This window comes from Aedes aegypti, chromosome 2 (genome assembly GCF_002204515.2).
Source record: "Aedes aegypti strain LVP_AGWG chromosome 2, AaegL5.0 Primary Assembly, whole genome shotgun sequence".
Taxonomy (NCBI): Eukaryota; Metazoa; Arthropoda; class Insecta; order Diptera; family Culicidae; genus Aedes; species Aedes aegypti.
The window spans coordinates 148120365-148141965 of NC_035108.1; the positions used below are offsets into that span (position 1 = coordinate 148120365).

Consider the following 21601-nt stretch of genomic DNA (forward strand, 5'->3'; position numbering starts at 1 on the left):
AAAAAAAAACATTTGCCAAGGGTGACATTCCGATTCTTAGATTTTGTTGATGTTATAAGATTTCGGTTGGTGGCAATCTCATGGTTGAGGAAAGTTTTCTGAGAATCGGGTAGAAGCTCTTAGCAGTCTCGTATGATTTCTGAGATTCCGTGGATTCCGAAACGAGTTCTGGAATTGCGATGTGTGTTCTGGGATTGCAATAGGAATTCATATAGTTCTTCTCGTTTTATTGTGGGTATTCTAAGATTTAGGTGAGAATGTTGGGGTTTTGAAGTAAATTCTTGGAGATTTACTCTGGGATATTGGAGCAATTTTTGAGTTTCTGGAGAAAATTCTGAAATTTCACAATTCTGGGTCTGTGGAAATAATTCTGGAATCTTGATGGGAATTCTTAAACAGGTTCCTCAATTTTCTTTCTGTTGAAATTTTGGTAGGTTTTCTTAGGAATTTAGCTGTAACTGTTTGGACAGCAGTTGTTGTTCTGGGATTTTGGTAGAAATTTTGCTATTTCGGTGGAAGTTACTGAACCTGGAAGGAATTGCCGGTATTTCTTCTCAGATTCAATGAAAGTCCCGGGATGTCAGTGCAAATTCCAATGGTGTTCTGAGATTGCGATAACATTTCAGATTCAAATATGCATTCTGAGATTATATAAAGGGCTCGACGATGGAAGGTGTGCAAAATTGTGTGAAGGTTTCAGGCGAACACTCCAGTTCGTTTGGATCCTACCGGGGACTACGACAAGGTGATGGACTTTCGTGCCTGTTGTTCAATATTGCGCTAGAAGGTGTTATGCGGAGAGCCGGGCTTAACAGCCGGGGTACGATTTTTACAAGATCCAGTCAATTTGTTTGCTTCGCGGATGATATGGACATCGTCGGCCGAACATTTGAAAAAGTGGCAGACCTGTACACCCGCCTGAAACGCGAGGCAGCAAAAGTTGGACTGGTGGTGAATGCGGCCAAGACAAAGTACATGCTAGCTGGTGGGGCCGAGCGCGACAGGGCTCGCCTAGGTAGCAGTGTTACGATAGACGGGGATACGTTCGAGGTGGTCGACGAGTTCGTCTACCTTGGATCCTTGCTGACGGCTGACAATAACGTTAGCCGTGAAATACGGAGGCGCATCATCAGTGGAAATCGGGCCTACTATGGCCTCCAGAAGAAACTGCGGTCAAAAAAGATTCACGCCCGCACCAAATGTACCATGTACAAAACGCTCATAAGGCCGGTAGTCCTCTACGGGCATGAAACGTGGACGATGCTCGAGGAGGACTTGCAAGCACTTGGAGTCTTCGAACGTCGGGTGCTTAGGACGATCTTCGGCGGTGTGCAGGAGAACGGTGTGTGGCGGCGAAGGATGAACCACGAGCTCGCCCAACTCGACGGCGAACCCAGTATCCAGAAGGTGGCCAAAGCTGGAAGGATACGATGGGCAGGGCATGTTGCAAGAATGCCGGACAGCAACCCTGCAAAGATGGTATTCGCTTCGGATCCAGTTGGTACAAGAATGCGTGGAGCGCAGCGAGCTAGGTGGGCGGATCAAGTGCGTATCGATTTGGCGAGCGTGGGGCAGAACCGAGGATGGAGAGATGCGGCCACGAACCGAGTATTGTGGCGTGAAATTGTTGATTCAGTGTTATCTGTGTAGATGTTAACTAAATAAATGAATGAACCGGTAGAAAATTTAAGATTCTGATGTGCTAGAAACTAGAAGAATTCAATAGGAATAATCTTGGATTACAGTAGAAATTCTAAAATATCGTTTAGAGTTTTAGTAATAAGATCAAACTTTCGACATTGAGGAACCTGTCCAAGAATTCCCATCAAGATTCCAGAATTATTTCCACAGAATAAGAATTGTGAAATTTCAGAATTTACTCAAGAATAAAACCAGAAGAACTATATGCATTCCTATTGGTGCAGGTATCCGATGGAAAACTCGAATTTATACAATAGGAATATGGAGAAGTCTTGGATATATAAAAAATGTCAAGAAAAAAATATGAAATACCTCAAAAGTTCTAGCATTCCGAAAGAAACACTTGAAACGCACTTGAAACTTTGGTGGGAATTTTGAATGCATTGGCAGGTATATTTTAGATGTCGAATGGCATATGAAATTTGGCTTATGACTATAGTAGGAGAAACGGTTGAAATTCTGGAATTCCTATTGGAATTTAGGAATTTAGAAAAGATCTTCAGGAATCCAAGAATTTCCACCAAAATCTCAAGCGGATGTCGTTTGAATTCTCCAATAATCGTTATTGTTTGGAATACGAAAATCCAATCTACGAGATTTTTCTTGAATCCCTGTACCTCTAAATTTCTGTATTGAAATCCTACAACAATTATCATTTTTTTTTTTAATTTCTTCAGAAAATTTAGCCGAAATTTGTGTACACACAATATAAACCAGAACTTTCAATGCAGTTTCAATCGCCTTCTCATCGAAATCTCACAACTATAGTTCTCCCTATCTATCACTACCAAAATCCTAGGATTCCTACCACAACACCAGATATTATATTATATTCACTATTTATCTGAATTCCATCATATATATTATTTCCAAATTCCAGTAATAATCGCAATTCCAGTATTCCAGCTTATGTCACAATACCCATTATAAAACTTCCATTTATTTCCACCGAAATTGATGATTGAAATCACACATTGAAAACCCAGGATTTCTCCCATAATACCAGGATTCCTATTGAAATGGCAGAATTCTCCTTGTAATGTTAGTAATTCCCCCATAATCCCTAGATGCTGATCAGGATAATAAAATACCCTAAAAAATCCAGATTGCTATTTTTACAGAACCTATACCATAAAACTAACATTTTCACTTTCGGAATCCGAGAATTCGTATTGAAAACTTAGGATTCTTCTCAAATTCTTAAACATTCTATAGACATTATAGTATTCTCACCGAAATTCTTGAAAACCTACACTAAAACTCTAAATTTCAGTGTAGTTCTACTGAATCCCTTGATATCATACGGGAATCCCAGAATCTCTATTGACATCTCAAAATTTCTTTCAGATTCCAAGAGCATTCATTGGTAGTGAATAAAGACTCCCAAGAGCTCCACCATAAATTGCAAGAAATTATACCGAAATGCAAGAAATGATACTGAAATCGTGGAATTTCCTACCGACATCCAAAGCATTCGCACCAAAAATTTGCAAAACCTCCCATAAAACCTGCACGGTTTCTGTAGGTTCCTACAAATCCCGGATTTCTTACTAAAAACCCATAACTTTCATCGAAAACCCAGCTTTCATATAGAATCCTGAGAGATCCTACAGGATGCAGAAATCCTTGCAAAATTTAAAAATTCCCACCCATAGAAATCTCAGAATTGTTTTCAGGGCCTAAGAACTCCCACCAGAAGCACAGACTTCCATTTGGAGTCCCAGCAAACCTTACATGAAATCTCAGGGGAAAATTGTCATTGAAATCATGGGTTTCAACCGGAACTCAACGCTGCCCCTCATAATTTCTTCCGGAATCGTAGATTATCTTCTATATATCTTCGGGTTCATTGGAATTTCAGAGTTCCCATAGGTATTTTAGAATTATTATTGGAATCCTAGAAAACTCTATAAATCTTCGGAATTCTAGCCCAAATCTTAGAGTACCAACAATTTCAACTGAAATCTCAGAACAAAGAAATTTTGGTAACTTAGAACTTCCATTGCAATCTCAAAATTCATACCGGTGTCTTGAAGCATCCTCCAAGATTTCTGAACCCCAATTGGGATCCAAAATTCAAAAATATTGAACCCACTAAAACTAACTCCTATTTCAAGTCCAAAATTCCTTTTGATTGTAATATTTCTTACCAGAATCGAAGAATACCCTGGAATACCTACATGCATGCAAGAAGTATTCATACTGAAATCCCAGGATTTCGTATTCGAAGAATTTCCAGAAATTCGTATAGTAACTCTAAATGCTTCTACCAGATTCTTGGTAATCTCTTCAACATATCAGGACTCAACTAATTTGAAATCATAGATTCGCCAACGGATGTGTGTACTTCCTATTCAATCGCGATCTTCAAAAAGTAGATTTACGATGCACCTATCGAATGCTTTTTGGACTGACGTATGGCCAATATTTTGCCATCTACAAAAGTCCTTCCAAAAAAATCGTACTCACTGCTGTCCAGATCAGTTTCAGAAGGGCCAGAAAGGTCATTGTTAGCCAGGAAGGAATTCTGCCATCATTGTGATATATGTGGAAGATATAAACTGCTTTGAAAACAGCCTCTTTGCGGTAATAAGCAAAATTTCTATAGTTTTGCATAAAAAATCATAAACATTTCAAACTAAACATCGAGGGGGGTGGGCTAGGGGAGATGCGTCAACTTCCAGCGCCACCAAAAACATAAGCCTAAGGGTTTGCTGCCGAATGCTGGCTACAGAGTGTGAATTGATTCGTATACGACTGAGATACAGCCATTTTCCCATCAACACTCCTATATAAATCCGGATTCACCGGTGTCCTCTTCCGAGAGGTCCATAATGGTTCAAAATGCCCACGTTGGTCTGAATTCATTATTTTGACCAGTTTTGAGAACGAAAATCTGCAGGGCATTTTTGTTTTCATGATGCTTAGTAAAATTGCTATAGAAAAACACTAAAGAGCCAAGGTTTTTCGAGTCAAACAAAAGCGGGGAGGGGTATGCAGGGATGGGTTACCCCCCAAAATGTAGGTACACTAATCCCCTTTCCATAACTTTTTAAAGAATTGGATTCGGATGACTATTGACTGAGATTGAAGCATTTTTGTGCACTAAGGTCCGTCCTGCCACTTTACGGGTTAAAGGAAGTTTTGCAAGTGCGCACTGAGGAAATTTCTGAACAACAAACCTTTCAGAAATGCTCTATGAAACTTCTGAAGAAAATAAAAAAATAGAATCTGAGAAAATCTAGCATGAATATGTAAAGAAACTCCCAAAGTACTCCAAAGAAATCCATGAAGGAAACCCTAGATAAATTCTATAAGAAATCCATGCAATGCTTTTGTGGGCATCAAGTATAATCGAAGGAATCCAGGGATGAATCCTGGAATTGCTGGAACATTTTTGGAAGAATCCCTAGTGCAACACACAGATCTGCTGATAATTAAAGTAATCCTTGAAAAAATGTATAGAAATACCCCTGGAAAAAATCATTGAAGGAATACTTAAAAGACATTTTCACAATAATTACCAAAATCAGTAATTTCTGGCATCTTTAAAGGGTTTATGAGGACGTATTCATTAATATTTCTGTTTCATTTTGTATTGTGCTCTGCACGAAAAATCAACGTTATGCGATTATCTTAAAATGTCGATATACCGTCGCAATGATTATAGAAACCATCAAATGTTTCAGATTTAGCAAATTTGGAACATTCGCGTCCTTGGAGAACGAAAACATTCAAGTCTACTTAAATTTTGACGTTGCGTTTGAATTGCGCGAATATTATCTGCGCGTTACCGCTGCCGCTGGATGTGGATTTAGAATGAGGGCCGCAAAACATTTGGCCAATAGGGTTACGACTGTTTACATCGTTCTGAAACGCTACAAATGTAGATAGAAACTATAATTTTAAGAGGTTAACAATCCGACAATTTTCAGCAGACCACCAATGCGTATGATTTGACCATGTCTGCAATCAAAATCAGATTGACAAAAACGATTTCTGTCGATTGTACCAAAAATGCGAATGGGATGTACTACAAATATTGTAGTTTTCTCTGAAATTCCATGGTAGTTTTAAGAGAAGGCGTAGTCAGCTAAAATAGTACCACACATTTTTTTTCCGTGTAACAGTTGCCGCCAGCGTAAAAAGTACAAACAACAACCTTTCGAACATTCAGTTTCTCTTACTGACCGCCGAGTGACGACCCTAATGTTTGTATTCCATTCACTAAGCGCGAGATTCTCAAATTTCTCTAACTACCAATACAAGCGCATGGAAGAATGGTAGTCGACATCTGTCAAAACATATCGAAAATAATGAAAAAAGTAAATACTAAAGAGTCTAAAATACAAAGATACGAAATCTGATCATATTGAAAATAAATCAACTAGCAACTATGCCAAATTTATTACGCAGCACTGCCAATGTTAAACCTCACGCTAAAAATGGGTTCATGTGTTGAGTTTACATAGGTTGGGTAACGATTGAAAAATTTACTGCATGTGTGGAAAGCCAATGTAGAACCAATGCCAATGAGTAGAGTATACTTTAGGCAGCGTCCATTTATTACGTAACGCTAAAATTGGAAATTTTTGACCAACCCTCCCCCCCCCCCCTCCGTAACACTTTTTGTATGAAAAATTTCTAATTTTTGTACGAGCCGTAACGCTTTAGCCTACTCCCCCCCTCCCCCTAGAGCGTTACGTAATTTGTGGATGCTGCCTTATGCAAAACATGAACATTGCAATTGACACTCGTGTATTCTGAAAATATGCCATTTAAGAAGAAGCAAATATTTCATTGGTGTCAATATTTTTATGAGAGCCGTTTAGAGCATGTGCGAAAAAGTGTTTGGCAAGTCTCCTGCTCGATTGGAATGACATAACAATGAAATTTTGAATTCCAATTGGAGCTTTACGTTTCTTTGTTTATAGTTTTTTTAGTGAATAGCTTGCAATTAGGAATTTGGATCGCAAAAGTAGTGATTAGAAATCAAGCGTAATGTGTATAGATAACTTTTCGTGCTTGGTTCATCTTCCGTGGTACTATCATTGCTTCAGGATTTAGTTTTTACTACCACTGAAAAAGAGACATCTATTGCCTTTTCAGTTTTGAAAAGCTCACTAATGTATTGACAAAATCTGTTGAAAAAGTGCCATAAGAATCCTGGAAACAATAATAGAAGGCTCTACAAAATCTCATAGTCAAATTCATGTAAAAAAACACCGGAAATGTTTTGGAAGAAGTACGGAATAAAGTCCCACAGAAATTCTTAGAAATCTATATTAAAAAAACATGACATCAGTAGCAAATTTCTTTCCGTATAAATTTCTTGAAGAAACTCATAGAATTCGTATTTTGATTTTTGAATGCATTCTTAGAGAAACTCCCGTAAAAATTCGTAATGATTTTTTTTTGAAGATATTCTTACAGGATTTTTCAGATTTCACGAAAACCTGTAAGATTTTTTTGGACTAAGACATTCCACGAACTTTATTGTTTTAAGAAGCGGACTCTGAAACAATTCATGAGACAAATCCTGAAGTAATTCATGCACGAAACAAGACAAATTCGGCAGGAGTCCCGAAAAAAATGAAGGTTTCGTGGGAGGAGATCCTGGAAGTATTCATAATGAAATCCATTTGGAATCCTGGAGATTGATTATTTGATGAAACTCTTGATTAAAAGCCCAGTAGCATTTTAGCGATTCAAAATCATTGGAAAGAGTTCTTTGGGAACATTTCCGGGACATTCTTCTCCATATTTTTTCTGGTGCTCCTGCTAGTGTTATTTTGAGCACTTCCACAATTATTAACTGATAGCTTTCTTTGCTGTTTGACAATGTGTATATCGTGTGGCAGGTAATGTAACCCAATTTATGAACTCTAGCGGAAAAAAAATCCGTGGTACATTCGATTTGCATAATCTGCTGATTAAGACATAGCGTGCATCTGTTGGTCCATCGATCAAACAGGCCGATTTTAGCATTGGGCGACATGTTCTCTCGACTATGATTTTGATCGCGATTTGTTCTAAGTGTTACGTCTGTTTCTCTGTGACGATACTCTAAGCCCGGGGAATCGAGAAAATTTTCTTTGTTTTTTCCTTGTTGAATAACTGTACGTTTATCGCTATGGCTATCTGGTTTCTGGACTTAATCTTTGTAAAAATGTTCAAAGTATACCTGATGAAATTACTGGATGAAAACTTGAATCATTTCTTGGAGGAGACCCTAGAGAAATTTCTGATTGAAATTTTCCGAAGAATTTTTTGGAGGAATCTCTGATGAAATTTCTAGAAGCATTAATCAAGGAATCTTCGAAATACGTCAAGTGGAATCCTTGGAATCATTTCATATGGATTACTTTAAAGTGTTAATTAATGAACATCGGGAGAAATATCTAAGGTAATTTCTGGCGGTAAGGGGACGGACCTGTCGTAGTAGTTAGAACACACGCCTCTCACGCCGAGGACTTGAAATTGAATTTCATCCCCGAGATAGTCACTTATGATAAACAAAGTTAACTACCTTCGGAAGGGAAGTAAAGTCGTTGGTCCTGAGATGAACTATCCTAGGGCTAAAAATCACGTTAATGAAGATAATAGATAAGATTTACGTTATATAGAGTATCGTTATATCAGGGAGGTAACGTTATATTTCGACTGTACAAATTAAGTGGAACATCCTGAACATATTCTCTGAAGACACCGATACGTTAAAACGCCATCTCGAGGTTTTGATCGTTATTCCCCGAAACGGTCCCACTGTGCGACGGTGTCCCTTTCGGTGTGCGCATGATTGTGTCCAACTTCAGGTCCACTAGATCCCGAGACTTTGTAGTCCGTGAAGAATAAATATCATAAAGGATAATGACAGAGTGCCAGGTTTCGGACCGAGAGGGAAGCAAATGAGCATTACTCGCATAGGTACCATCTGACTAACCAACACTCGCACACCGAAACGGTGTCCGAAGCGGAAAAAGGGTCCTAACCCTTTTTATTACAAAATCTTTCTGCCGTTCCCTTGCCATGATGATCATTTTATTACATCTTGGACCGCTTCTTTGTGCGTTCTTCGCGCGCTTCGAAGGATGAACCGAAAAAAAAACGCGTACGCTCATTCATCTCATTGTTTGAGGTTATTATTTAACGTCGTTGGACATCTCGCCTCTGGTAAAATGGAAAAGGTAGGTCCTTTTTTTCTCGACCGAAGACGGCGACGACGTGGTATCTTAGAGGTCCGTTGGCTAAGCGCAGTGGGTATGCAGATTAGGGCGGTACAGATTTCAGAAGAATTTGAAAATCTCATCCCTCATAACATTCTTACAATATTTATGATAAGAATAGAGTTTTCCCAATTTTTTTGCCGTTTCAGTGGTGATGTAAAGGTGGAGACATTTAGAAAAGTATTATTCGGACGACAGAAATTTTATGTGCGTACAAAATTATCATTCCTGAATCTTATTTTCAAATGTTTATGCTTTCCAGTTCAATATAGAAGTTAGTCAAGTAAATTTCCACAATTTTTTATGTAAACCATTAACGTCTTTGGGCAATGTCCAAATGCTCATTAAATTGGCTGAACATTTTCAAGAAATTTATATTTTCTTCGTACAGATTGCAAGGAAGAAATGGTAAGTTTAGATTTTTAAACTTTTCTCTAATTCGAACCACCCTAGTATGCAGATAGGGTTCCGTGGAGGAAAGGGTTCGGGGTTCGGGAAGAAGACCATGAAAGGGACCACGGACAGTTTGCGCTATCCTTCCGCGTTGATGATGATGGTGTGATACGAGAAGGGTCTGTCTCTTTGATGATCCAGCGTAGTACGTTTTTTTCTCGAGGACAAGGCGACTCTTATCCGTTGGTCTACTCTCCTCGGAAGAAGGATTTCGTCCGTCTTAGTCAAGCTGGTGACCGGGCCGTGTGAAAGTTTCTGGATTTGGGATTGTGTTTGAAGAAGCGGAGAGCGCACCGTTTGGTGCCAGCCAAGGACAGATTTGCATTGTAATCAGTCTCGGTGGTGATTATTGGGCCTAGGCGCGGCGGATAGATGAGTGGCCGGTATTAAAACGTCCTCATTTGGGACGGAGTTTTTTTTTTTGTGGTGTTCGAGGATCATCTGCGAACTGTTGTTCCAGCTGTTTACAAACCCGCTGATTCGTTTTGCAATGGTGCTCTGGTTGTAAGGTCATTGGCATGTTTGGGTGCGAGTTCAGGTAGTAGGTTGTTTAAATGCCTTCTTCGGGGTTTAAACGGTGAACTACAAGTGAGGGCAGAATTCTAATGTAAACTTTTTACAAAGCGGGAATTCTCAAATTTTGGAACATTTTTGCAAAGTTGAAAACGGGTCGATACAATTTTTTTAAAGAGAGCTTTAGAAGATCGAGTTTGGAGATATCTTTGCCAATACCTTCTTCTTCTTTTTCATGGAATCACGTTCTCACTAGGGCAGAGCCTGCTTCTCAGCCTAATGTTCAATGAGTACTTCCTCAGTTATTAACTGAGAGCTTTCTTTGCCAAAGTTGCCATTTTCGCATTCGTATATCTTGTATCATGGCTTTGCTTTGTAGCCACGGATTCCAACCACTCAGCTAAGGAAGGCCCCAAACTACTCTTACTAATCTGCAACTCTTGAAATAACTAATTTCACATACCTACCTAGAATATGTATAAAGAAAAAAAGTTAACAATTGAAAACGTCCTTTATAAGAAAATCACTCTTAAAATATTTGTTGCTGAAATTCATGAACAGAGGTATTTGACTTTCAAGAATCACCACTGATATGACTATTGATAAATTATAATTCTCCAACAATGATTAAGCTATCATTTTAGAAATGTGTTTTTTTTTGTATTGATGTAGTTGACCAAAAGCGTGAAGAAAATATTATCAAGAGCAGTGCTGTTAAATATCATGAATATCACGTGGCTTCGACAATTAAATAATGCTAATATCATCCTTCCCCGTGGAAAATGTCATCGGAAAATGTTTTTCCCGTGACATTTTCTGAATTACTATCGGTTAGCTAAACTTGCTGATACGATATTTCGCATGGCAGGGTGCTATGAGCATTTTAATTTTTTCCAAAACTTCGACATTTAACAGCACTGATCAATGGTTCATCTTTAGAAAAATGTATAGCTTATATGTAAATGCTTTATGCATTTTTTTATGTCCTTATTAACGAGATTTTTAGCCTAGTTCATCTCGGGACTAACGGCCTTACTTCCCTTCCGAAGGAAGTCGTCATTATAACTTTATTTTTCATAAGGGATTATCACGGGAATGGGATACGATCTCAGGTCCTCAGCGTAAGAGGCGTGTTTTATAACCACTACACCAGATCCGGCCTCAATGATGATGGTTTCTAGCAAAATTAGTATTTGATTTTCATAGTTCTAAAGAGAATACGTGAAGTTTTTTTTATAATACTTTCAGGTTTGACCGCAAAAAGCCTGGACGAGTTTCAGACAAACTCTTTAATTATTTTCGATTGTTTTATACCTAACCGTCTCTGGCTTACCTTCCGGAGGAGTTTAGATGTTGTTCTCTCAAAAGACAGGTTTAAGATTCCTTTCATAGCCGTCAATTTCTGCAAAAAGTTGCCCTCAGCAGGTCTGTCAGATTTTGGTTCTGATTTTCGCCAAAATCAATTCATATATTTCGCCCAGAACATTCAGTCCAAAGTCGCTTTCTAAGTTTTGCTTAAATCTGTTCCACAACATTCCCTACATATTTTTTGCATTTTTCGCTGGAAATTCACCTGAATTGAAGTTAGCCACGAATCCACATTTTCTGGACACTTTGATTTGTCTTTATAATGAAAAAATATTTGTTTCTTGCTGTTTGAGTTTCAGAAGTTGACCCAGCCTAAAATTGATTATCATCAGATCATTTAAATAGTGATTTAAGTAACCATTTTTCTGAAAAGAGTGACTTCAGTGGCTTTTTGTTGCCAATACGGACTCGATTATCCGGAGTATCGATTTTTTTTTCACTCCGGATAATCGAATCCTCCGGATAATCGAAACACTACGAAAAAAAAAATGAAATCTTTGACAAAAGAACTGAAATATTGTCTTTTTTCGTTTATTTATTTATATAATGTGGTGGCGTAGTCAGAATTTTTTTCTAGGGAGAATAGGCCTTGTAACAAGAAAAAAAAATTGACCGGCATACACAAAAAAACACTTTTTCAAACCCCCCTTTTCTTAAATACGTTCTAAACTGCAAAACCATTCATATTGTATATTGCAATACCAAATTATCTCAAATTTTTGCATAGAAATTGAAAAACAAGAACATCAAAAAACAAATTCCGGAACGAGTTAAATCCGGAATCGAATCCCGGATAATCGAGTCCCCGGATAATCGAGTCTCCGGATAATCGAGTCCGACCTGTACTGACTTTTTACTGACCAAGTCGAAAAAAGAGACCAAGTCACTTACCAGCCCTTCAGTATGAGAAACATGTGAATTTATAATTTATGAAGCTGGCAGGCATTTCAAATATTGGAATGCTACGCTCAAAACCCTGGAATTTGGAGCTAATATAAAACAAGTTATTGGCATTTTGCGAATTATACATTTGCTTACCGATGCTTTGGTTTACCGACATTTGGTTTTACCTCTAGTCCTATTCGATGCAGTCTTTGAAAAAGTAGGGAATATTTCTGATTTGAGTACATATTTGAATGATATCAGAAGTTTAAAATGTCATTTAAGAGATAAAATGGTAAGGTATGATGATTTTTCAAAGGTTTATCTATAAATTCGAACCTAAATTTTAAGAATAACACCAGAATAGCACATATTGAAGTTTTTTTTTAAAGAGGAGAACAATCGTTTTTGCGGAGAAGTATGCATATTTATTATAGAATATTAGTTACAACATGTCTGAGTAAATCATGAAGGTGTAATTTGTGCGCACAAAATTAGTTATTTATTAAATTTTCGGAGAGTTAGAAAATGTTTGAATATGTTTTACAGTAGTTAATATCCTTGATCTTACAATCTGCACAGCAAAACAAAAAAATATCTTCCGAGTAATTCATAGCTATGTGTTAATGAACGGACGTAAGTTAACTTAATTACATCCATTCAATTCTATTGAATTCGACCGGCAAAAATGCCAAAAAAACCCATTTCGAGTAGCAACACACAACTTGTAGCAAATAAAACGCTAAAAAATTTTCAGCGTGGTGAGATAACTGAGTGGTAGCAGACATGACTCTCACTCGATAGACCACAGTCCAAATCCTGGCCAAATTTAATATTTGAGTTAACTTCGCAAACCGATTTATTCGATTGCTAGACCCCATTTTTTTAGTAATTGCCGCGTGGTTTTATACGTTTATAAGATTGAAGTTTACACCAAGTTTGCGAAGTTCAAATCAGAAGTGACCTTGGAAGTGTTTTGCCGAGATTGCTCTAAAAAACTGTTAAAAATTTCACAATAAATACCTCATCTAATGGAAAGAAAGAAAATCTAAAGAAAGATTGCTTATAATAAAGTCTTGACATTGTTGCAATAAACTTAATAGCATTGGAATTTTTCAAGATTTTTCTGTCAAAAATGTAGCCAGAATGCAACCAAATAACTTGCTAGAGTTTCGAAAATCATCTTCCAAAGATTAGATGAAAGATAAGTGTTGATTTTGCAATAAGCTTGTCAAGAATTTATGGAAGAATTTAGCGAAAAAAGCTTGATATTGATAAAACCTATTAGCTAGACCATATAAAAAGCTTCAGATGAGATCCAAATCTCATAGACTACATAGCCATATTTATATTTGTAAGTTGTAAACGAGCATCGTGGGTTTGTATCCCGCCGATCGATGCTAATTCGAAATTCTCTCTACTTCACAGAACATACAGTATCTTCGTGCTTGCAAAACAATTAAGAAATACAAAAATGATCATTTGACATAGAAAACTCTCAGTTAATACTCATAATCTCGTCATACAGGGTGTATACTCGTTTACAGAAATAAAATTTCCTGATATTTCTAGTTTTTTTTTTTCAGGTTTTAAAACATATTTCCAGGTTCAATAAATTTTCCAAATGCATAAATGATTGATGAATTATTCATTTTAGATGACCAAAGAAGATTTCGAAACACAAATAAAATTTGTGATTTTTTTTTTTTTTTTTTGTGGAGCAATCGACTGTTTATTTTAACTGTGGAATTTACGGCTAAGCAGTCTAGAAAAAAAACGACAAATTAATCTTCCCTGAGGAAGACACAATCCCCGTGTCGAAACGTTGGGTTGAAACAAAACTCGTTTTAATCATTCCAAGACTGCTTAGCCGTAAATTCCACAGTTTGTGATTTTTTTTTTTCAATTTCCACGACAACTAAGACTGCTCATCAACTGATATGAAAGTGCCTTTGATAACAAAAGTCAGATGTGAAGAAAATACTCTATTCAAACTTAATAAAACGAGTCTTTCGCTCAAAATGGGACTCAGATTATAGACGTCACCAACATACCTAGAAAATTTCTCTAAAGGTCGTTTTGTATATTTTCATAAATGATATCTTGGGGGAATAAGGTCTGGTACTGACTGACCAACTTGGAAATGACAACTTTAGAGACCTTTTACCGAAAAACAAACAAAAAGAAAGCTAATAGGACCACGGCATGAGAACATTTTTGGAGACATTTTTAGAATTCCTGGTAACGTTGTGACAACTAGAACTACTCGTTTTATGTACATTTCTATAACAAAGAAAAAGAAGATCTTTTCAGGTGTTTGATTTGTAGTTCTTTACGAACTTTCTATGATATTGTTCCAAGAACTTTAGTTTAGATACCTTCATGAATTCAATCTGTTTGTTTCATTTACAACGAAGTTTATCCATTGATTTTTCATTGGTTTCCCTATGACTTTCGGAAACATTTTCGTTAAGAGCATCTTCAAGAATTCAATAATCCTTCAGGATTTCCTTCATTTTTTATTATTTCCTAAGGAAGGTTTTAAAGAATTTTTCCAATCATGAGATGTCTCCAGGGAAATGTCAAAGAAATTTTAAAGAATTTCTTTTGAAAAAAAATATTTTACTTTTGAATAAATTCGCGAGGAATTTCTGAAGAATACCCTAGAGTGATTTCTGATGAAACTTGTGAATAATGCATTTCTGTATGCCTTATTGAATTCCTACGATAATCGCTGAAAGAACTCCTGGATTTCTGAGAACATTCTTTCTAGGAATTTATTGATAAATTGCTTAAATAATTAAAAAAAAAATCATTCGAATCTCTTAAAAATGTCCTTCGAGACTTTTTGAAGTAATTCGGGCAGAATCCTTGAAGAAATTTATGTGCGAATGATTGGAGCAATAACTGTAATAAAAGCTTCAGTATTAACTTTTGTGGAATCTTGAACGAAGCTGCGAAGAACCCATGGAGATTTGGAAGAAATATTCCGAGAAATGTTTGAAACATTGCAAAGATAATATGACGAAATGCTAGAGAAATGCCGAGCAAATTTTGGGGAAACTTAATGAGTTAAATATTGAAGAATTCTCAAAAAAAAGTTTATAATACATTTCATCGAATAATGCCTGAAGAAAATTTCAAAGGGATTCTAGAGATAAATCGTAGATGCAGTTTTTTTAAATCCGATGGAAATGCCTGGAATATATGAAAATCGACTAAGGAATAATTGAAGGGTTTTTGGAAAAATTTAGAAACGATTTTTTTTCAAAGACTCTTCAATAAACTTTTTTGGAAGAACTCCTGTAGGATCTGTGAAAATTTTCCTAGAAGTAACAATTGGAACAATCGCCGAAAGATCCAGTGAAAAAAACATCTGGAGGAAATCTTGTGATAATCGCTAGGATTTCCTCAATGTAATCTCTGGGAAAATTACTGGTGGTAGTAGCGTTGGAGTGCTCTAGAATTTTCTGGACCAAATTCAAAAGAAATTCATCTAATCATATATTGAAAAATTGCTGGTATTATCCCTGGAGGAGTTCCTAAATATTCCAGCAGAAATCTCTGGAGGAATCACTAAAATTCCTGAAGCATTCCTTTGGATCTGAGAAAAATATCGTATATAAATTGTGCAATAGTCTCTGAAGGTTTTTCTGGAGCCTCTTGAATGTAGCACCAGGGTTCACTGCAAACAGATCAAAGCAAAAAAGTAACTTTAGATAACGTTCTGATCAAAATGTCTTGAGAGATCTGAACCAAAATTTAAAATTTTAGATGCTTGCATTGAAATAGTGACCAAGACTCTAAAAGGGACTTGCTTAGGGGCTGTCCATTAATTATGTAAGGGTTTATGGGGGGAGGGGGGGTTTGAGATTTCTTACGCGGCATATAATTTATTTTTAATTTTCATACAAAAAATCTTACCATGGGGGGAGGGTGGTTTGAAAAACCCCAAAAATTGTCTTACGTTATTAATGGATCGCCCCTTACCTGAGAATTTTACCTTTTTTTGTGTTGTAAGTTTTGCTATTTTTCTACAAAGTTTGTTTTTCTAGAATAGGCAAAAACACATTTCTGTAAAAAAAAATTGAATGATCTTCACATGCGACACCCAACTGGAATTGGGAACTGTATTTTCCTTAACCAATTTGGCAATCTATATTTACTAGAATCTATTAGAGTGCAGAGCTACTTGGCCACTTACATCATTTACTTTGGCATGAGGGGTTTTGTCGGATGAATTATCTAAAACTTTACAACAAGAAGTACTTCAATACGTGATACGAATATTGTGACCAAATATGAGCTCAGTAGCTTAAAAAACCCACTGCCGAAGTGAATCAAAAGTACCTAGAATAGAATCCGGCTTTTGAACAATTTAGCCGAAATTCCCTGAGAATTCCAGTTTTTTTTCAGGTAGAATAAAATCCCATGATTATTCCCTGTTTTTACAGGTATAAGACACCCTGAACTATCTCCCATACTGCCTGAATGTGGACGAAACTCCAGGAAAAAGAAGAATGAGAAGAGATCTAGATTGTAACCAGAATGTTTGTCGCTGCTGATCCGAGACATTTGTCGTAAATCAATCAAAGAATGTATAGCACACTATCTAAAACTTTGTCAAACCCACTTCTGTTTAATTGTCAGATCTGGTATGACCAATTTTTGAAATATTGTTTTTCTCATCCTTTAACCAGTGAATCAATTGTCAAGCAACACGCAACATCAAAGACATTGCCATCTTCTATTCTTATTAAAAAAAAATCTTAATCCGCAACAAGAGTTTATCACATTTTGAATGGAACATGACAATGATCACTCATTGCATGCGTAGTGGTTTTCTAGGCTTTGCAATGCAAATTTCGAGAACTTTCTCCATGTTGGTAAACTTTGTCACATTATCAAATAACAACCATAAATTTCATTTTGTTCTTAAAACAACTGATTAATCACGAGTTCAAAAGGTGGTTAAAACATGGCCCCATATGTTTGTCATGAAAAGTTTTCTCGAAATCGTATCACAATCCAAAGTTGGGACAAAAGATTGTGAGCACGATAACTTTATTGTTAGTTTTGCGTATGTTTCGATTATAAATTGATTTACTGATATTACCAATTGATTAAAATTATGCACTGTATGTGAGCGACCGTCGCTCGACGTTAACATGCAAATTAATTATGGAAAAATTGGCTTTAGCAACGTCGCCTAAGGAACCTAATGAAAATCCATTTGCTAACTAGGAAATTTAACAAAGAAAAAGTTGTTGTAATGATGTTTAACCTGTTGTAGAAGATCATTTATAATGCAAAGTTCTTATCTGGTAATTATCTGGTGAACGAATTTAAGGAACATTCCCTGTTGTTCGAAATATGTTCTCAGTCAGGAAAAACATTACTGAATGACATAAATTGGGTTTCGTTGGCTTCTAAATTTTGTAAAACGATATTCAAATATTCAGTGTAACGTAATGCTTGTACGCCAAAAAACTTTAGGAGTCATAGCAAATAATTATAGAACTAGAAAGATACAGCATTTTTCTACCTAGTAAACTATTAGATGGGTTGAACGGAAGAGAAGGATATGGCAACAGAGCAATAAATACTTCCCAAGGAAGCATCCTCAATGCAAACAAAACAACACTCCTTCTAATACGTCGGCACATTATACAATTTTCCGATTTGAGTCATTGAGGGAACATGTACAATTCATCTCCCCGCAGGCATCGATCTTTCGCGCAGAGCATTTTTTTCACAAGAAAGTGTTAATTTCCCTTTTCCTTTCATTTCTGACATTCGAAAAATAACACAGAAAACGTTCACCGGCGAGCAACATTTTTACCATTCATTCTTCCTTCGAGAAAGGATTCCCACTTATTTTCGGCCCGCAATTAGCCCAAAAAAAATCATTTTTGAACGTTGAGTTGGTCGGATCGTTGAAGCACAGACGGCGTAGACGCTACGTAGCCCCGTCGACGACTGATGAAGGCATTCCTCTTCTCTGCTCTCGCTCTCTTGATGGATCTTCCCCTTCCATTCACCGAACCATCATCGTTCGGCGAAAAAAGGGTGGGAGGAAACGAGAGCTTCCGAAAAAATGGGTTTAATTATTTGCTACGAGTCTCTCTCCCACACGATTCTCTCCGATAGTTACCGATTGTCTTCACTCAGCCAATCCGGGTAGGCCAAGGTGTAGGTACTTCCGGTATCCAGCTTGGCGGCTTTACTGGCACCTGTGCATATATGCGAAAGGGAACGGAACCGAATGGGGGTCCGAAACCGAGTTCGGGAGCGGCGCAGGCGGTAGAGCACAGAGTCTCGATTCACGGGTCCGTTGCAGCCCCGATTTACACTTGATCACGATTCGACGGGGGCGTTGTGTGGGCGTTGATCAATTTATTTTTGTTTCGCTCCGAGGTAGAGGCACTTTTTCCATTTGCACTGTCTCTCTGAATCACACTTGTCGCTTTTCGTTTATTTTTTCGCTTTTGTCACTGAACACTTAACAGATCTTCTTTTACCGACGGTATACGGAGACGGGTATTCTTCGGTTTCCAAACGATCGCTCTACGATGATCACTCACTTCACTCGAGGCTGTTACGAAATCAGGGAAACACCTGTTACGGTCTTCTGGGTTTCTTCGGCCTCGGGTCAAAATTTCCAATCACGAACACAAACACAGTCACGAACCGAAACGCAAAACAATAGACACCGAAACGTTGCTTTGAATGTCACGAGTCGATTTCGGACACCTGATTCGATCGACCTGTGGCCCGAACGGTTCAAAAGATCACCGACCTGCACTAAGGACACCGCTCACACGCTCTCCGCATTGAAAACCGATCAATATCATTCACGCAATACACACTTCAAAAAACGCACACGACTCAAAGTAGACGCGCACGCGGCAACTCTCGGACCACGTAAGATGCGAAAACACACAATCTGCGACGGAATCTGCCGCGTCGAGGGTCAACAGTTTCCTGTATTGACTCGGTGAGTAGCCGATGTAAACTGAAGACCACTTCTGGCGGCCGCGAAGCTGTGCATAATCACGACGGTGGCGGCGGCGTCTCTCCTGACCCAACAACCAGTCACCGGCGAACAGGTGAGACGGGAACTCACTCTGTTCGGCTGCCACCACAAGTCAAAAGGAGTATAGAGGTCACTCAGTTGGGTTCGGATCGATCGCGCGTCGTCCGTCGGCGATCGCGCAAGCACAGGTGGGTTGAGTGCCGCAAGATCGGTGAGAGCCCGAGAGAAGCAGCTCTGTTTTGATCGGTTGATTCGCGTCGCCGCGAGAGAGCGCCGAACGCTAAACTTGCCGAACGGGTTGGATGCTGCTGATAAGACCGTCGTGGCCGTTGGACCACTTGATCGCAGTGGGGTCTATCTCTTTCGCGCGGAGAAGCAAAAATGCAAAAAGCTGCTGTTGTCTCTTTCGCGTGTCTTTGCCGATTTAACTGCCGCCAACGTGTATCCATCAACCCTTTTTGCATGGCTGAATGAGGTCTTGTTGTGTATAGGATGTTCGGTCGTTAGAAAAATGCGTTTATAGAGGAGCTCGATAGGAGCAGAAAGAGATAGAAGCAAAACACAGTTGCATATTGCATACTTGAACAGTGATGATGTTATTGTAGTATCAATCTAACGGAATTTGAGAGCAAGTGTGACGTTTTAAGGAATCTGTTTTCTAACGTTATCCAAAGCTTATCTTACCCGACAATTTAGCATTTTAATGTAAGTTTCTTATCTCCTTTTAAGCACTGTGTCATGAAAAACAATTAGTTCTGAGAGTGGTCGTTTTGGAGTTTCTCAAATATCATCTAAAATAACGCATTTTTCAGCAATATGCGGTAAGACGGCCGCCGAACAAATATCAAATTCAGATAGGGGGAGTAGGGGCATAATGGATTCATTACCACGCCGAGGACAAAGCTCACAAATCAGTTGGAACACTAAACTCAACCCACAATATCTCAGCTATCCTAAGCCCGATGTAAAAAATTTGGGCACTTCCGAAAACTTATGGGCCGCTAGATTCATGCGAGATATTTGAATTTGTGGTAGCGGAATTTGGGGCAAGTGTGCCATAGGGACAAGTGTGCCATAGGGACAAGTGTGCCACCCCTTATTTTCATAAAAACTACAAAAAATATATTTTCTTTGAGCTTAACTATATGGTCCCTAATAGTTCATAAAACGATGATCAAAATTTAACGAAAATTGCTCTATTTTTCATGTATTTACATCGACTTTTGTAAGAACAATCAGATTTCAGTGAATTTTTATGAGATTTCGTTGTTTCTAAATAGCATGGTGAGAGGTAAATTAATAACAGATTTTTCAAACGTATTGTACATCTTGAAGCTATACAAAAGTGTAAGTTATTGTAGCATTAGGACGAAAAAAATATTTAGTTTCACATACGAAATCCATTTTGGTTGAAATCTATACTTTTTGGGGCAAGTGTGCCACCTATTTGTAAAAAACAAAAATGGTTGGAGTGTAATTCATAAAAATGTAAACATCATCCACATAATCATAATAATGAACCAAAATGAGGCACCAGTAGTGGTTTCTGAAGTGTAGAACGGGAATAGCGAGCGTTTTTGCGCCCAAAGTGATTTTTTCTCCAAATATTCGATAATAACATGGTATTAGGCGTTTTAAGAACTGTTTTACTTATATTTATCAATATTTTACCGTTTTTTATTGCTGATCTAGTGTAAAATTATACAGATCCTCCGTAATAAAAGGTTAATTCATATATCGTATTGAATGATAACAAAAATAATCATTTGAGTCATTCAAATTGACTAGTAGAGAGTTCCGCATGTAATGACCCTTGTTATAAAGCATCCCCTTATGACAGTAAACTTAAACATATTTTTTAAATTATCAATAAGTCTCTGCTTTGTAAGTAATATCAATATGAAATAAAGAAATTTTTATTACAAGTAGAATTATATGTGATATTCATTCGGTGGCCGTCTTGCCCCATATGGGTGTCATACATGCCCCATAGTGTTGAAAATTAGGTAACTTTGGATGATTTTTGAGGAGCTCCAAAACTAATACTTTTTGAAATTATTTCCATTTTAAATGGCATAGTGCTTATGAAAAGATGCGAAACTAACATCGTGAAGCTAAATTGGAGTATTAATGACAGCCAATCAATCTCATATTTTTAGGAGCTCCCCCTAAATCAACTTCTCTGGGTTCGTCACATTGCTCAAAAAAAGATTCTTCCACCGCCTGGCAATTAGAAGCTGATTTACTTGCATTTAGAGATTCGTCCAGGAAGCACTCAAAGTAATTCTCAAAGAATCCATCCTGGAATTTCTTCAGGGATATTTTCAGTGCACCTGTTATTAGATTTCGATTGATTTTGTTTATTTTCTCAAGAGACACTTCCATGGACTTCATCAGTGGATTTCCACTGTTCTTCAAATCA

The 21601-nt window shown here is 37.6% G+C and overlaps 1 protein-coding gene across 5 annotated transcripts in view; it reads right to left on the bottom strand.

Annotated features, from left to right (window-relative positions):
* The window catches only part of LOC5564305 (protein grainyhead), a 682122-nt gene that overhangs the window by 297713 nt on the left and 362808 nt on the right, over window positions 1-21601 (bottom strand). Inside the window, exon 1 of one of the 5 annotated variants that reach the window (XM_021842680.1) lies at window positions 18298-19189. The exons of 3 other annotated variants lie outside the window; for them this stretch is intronic. The gene's annotated coding sequence lies outside the window, so the exon portion shown is untranslated. Of the gene's footprint in view, window positions 1-18297; window positions 19190-21601 lie in introns of those variants that run through there. One more of the 5 variants, XM_021842679.1, reaches the window with a different exon arrangement.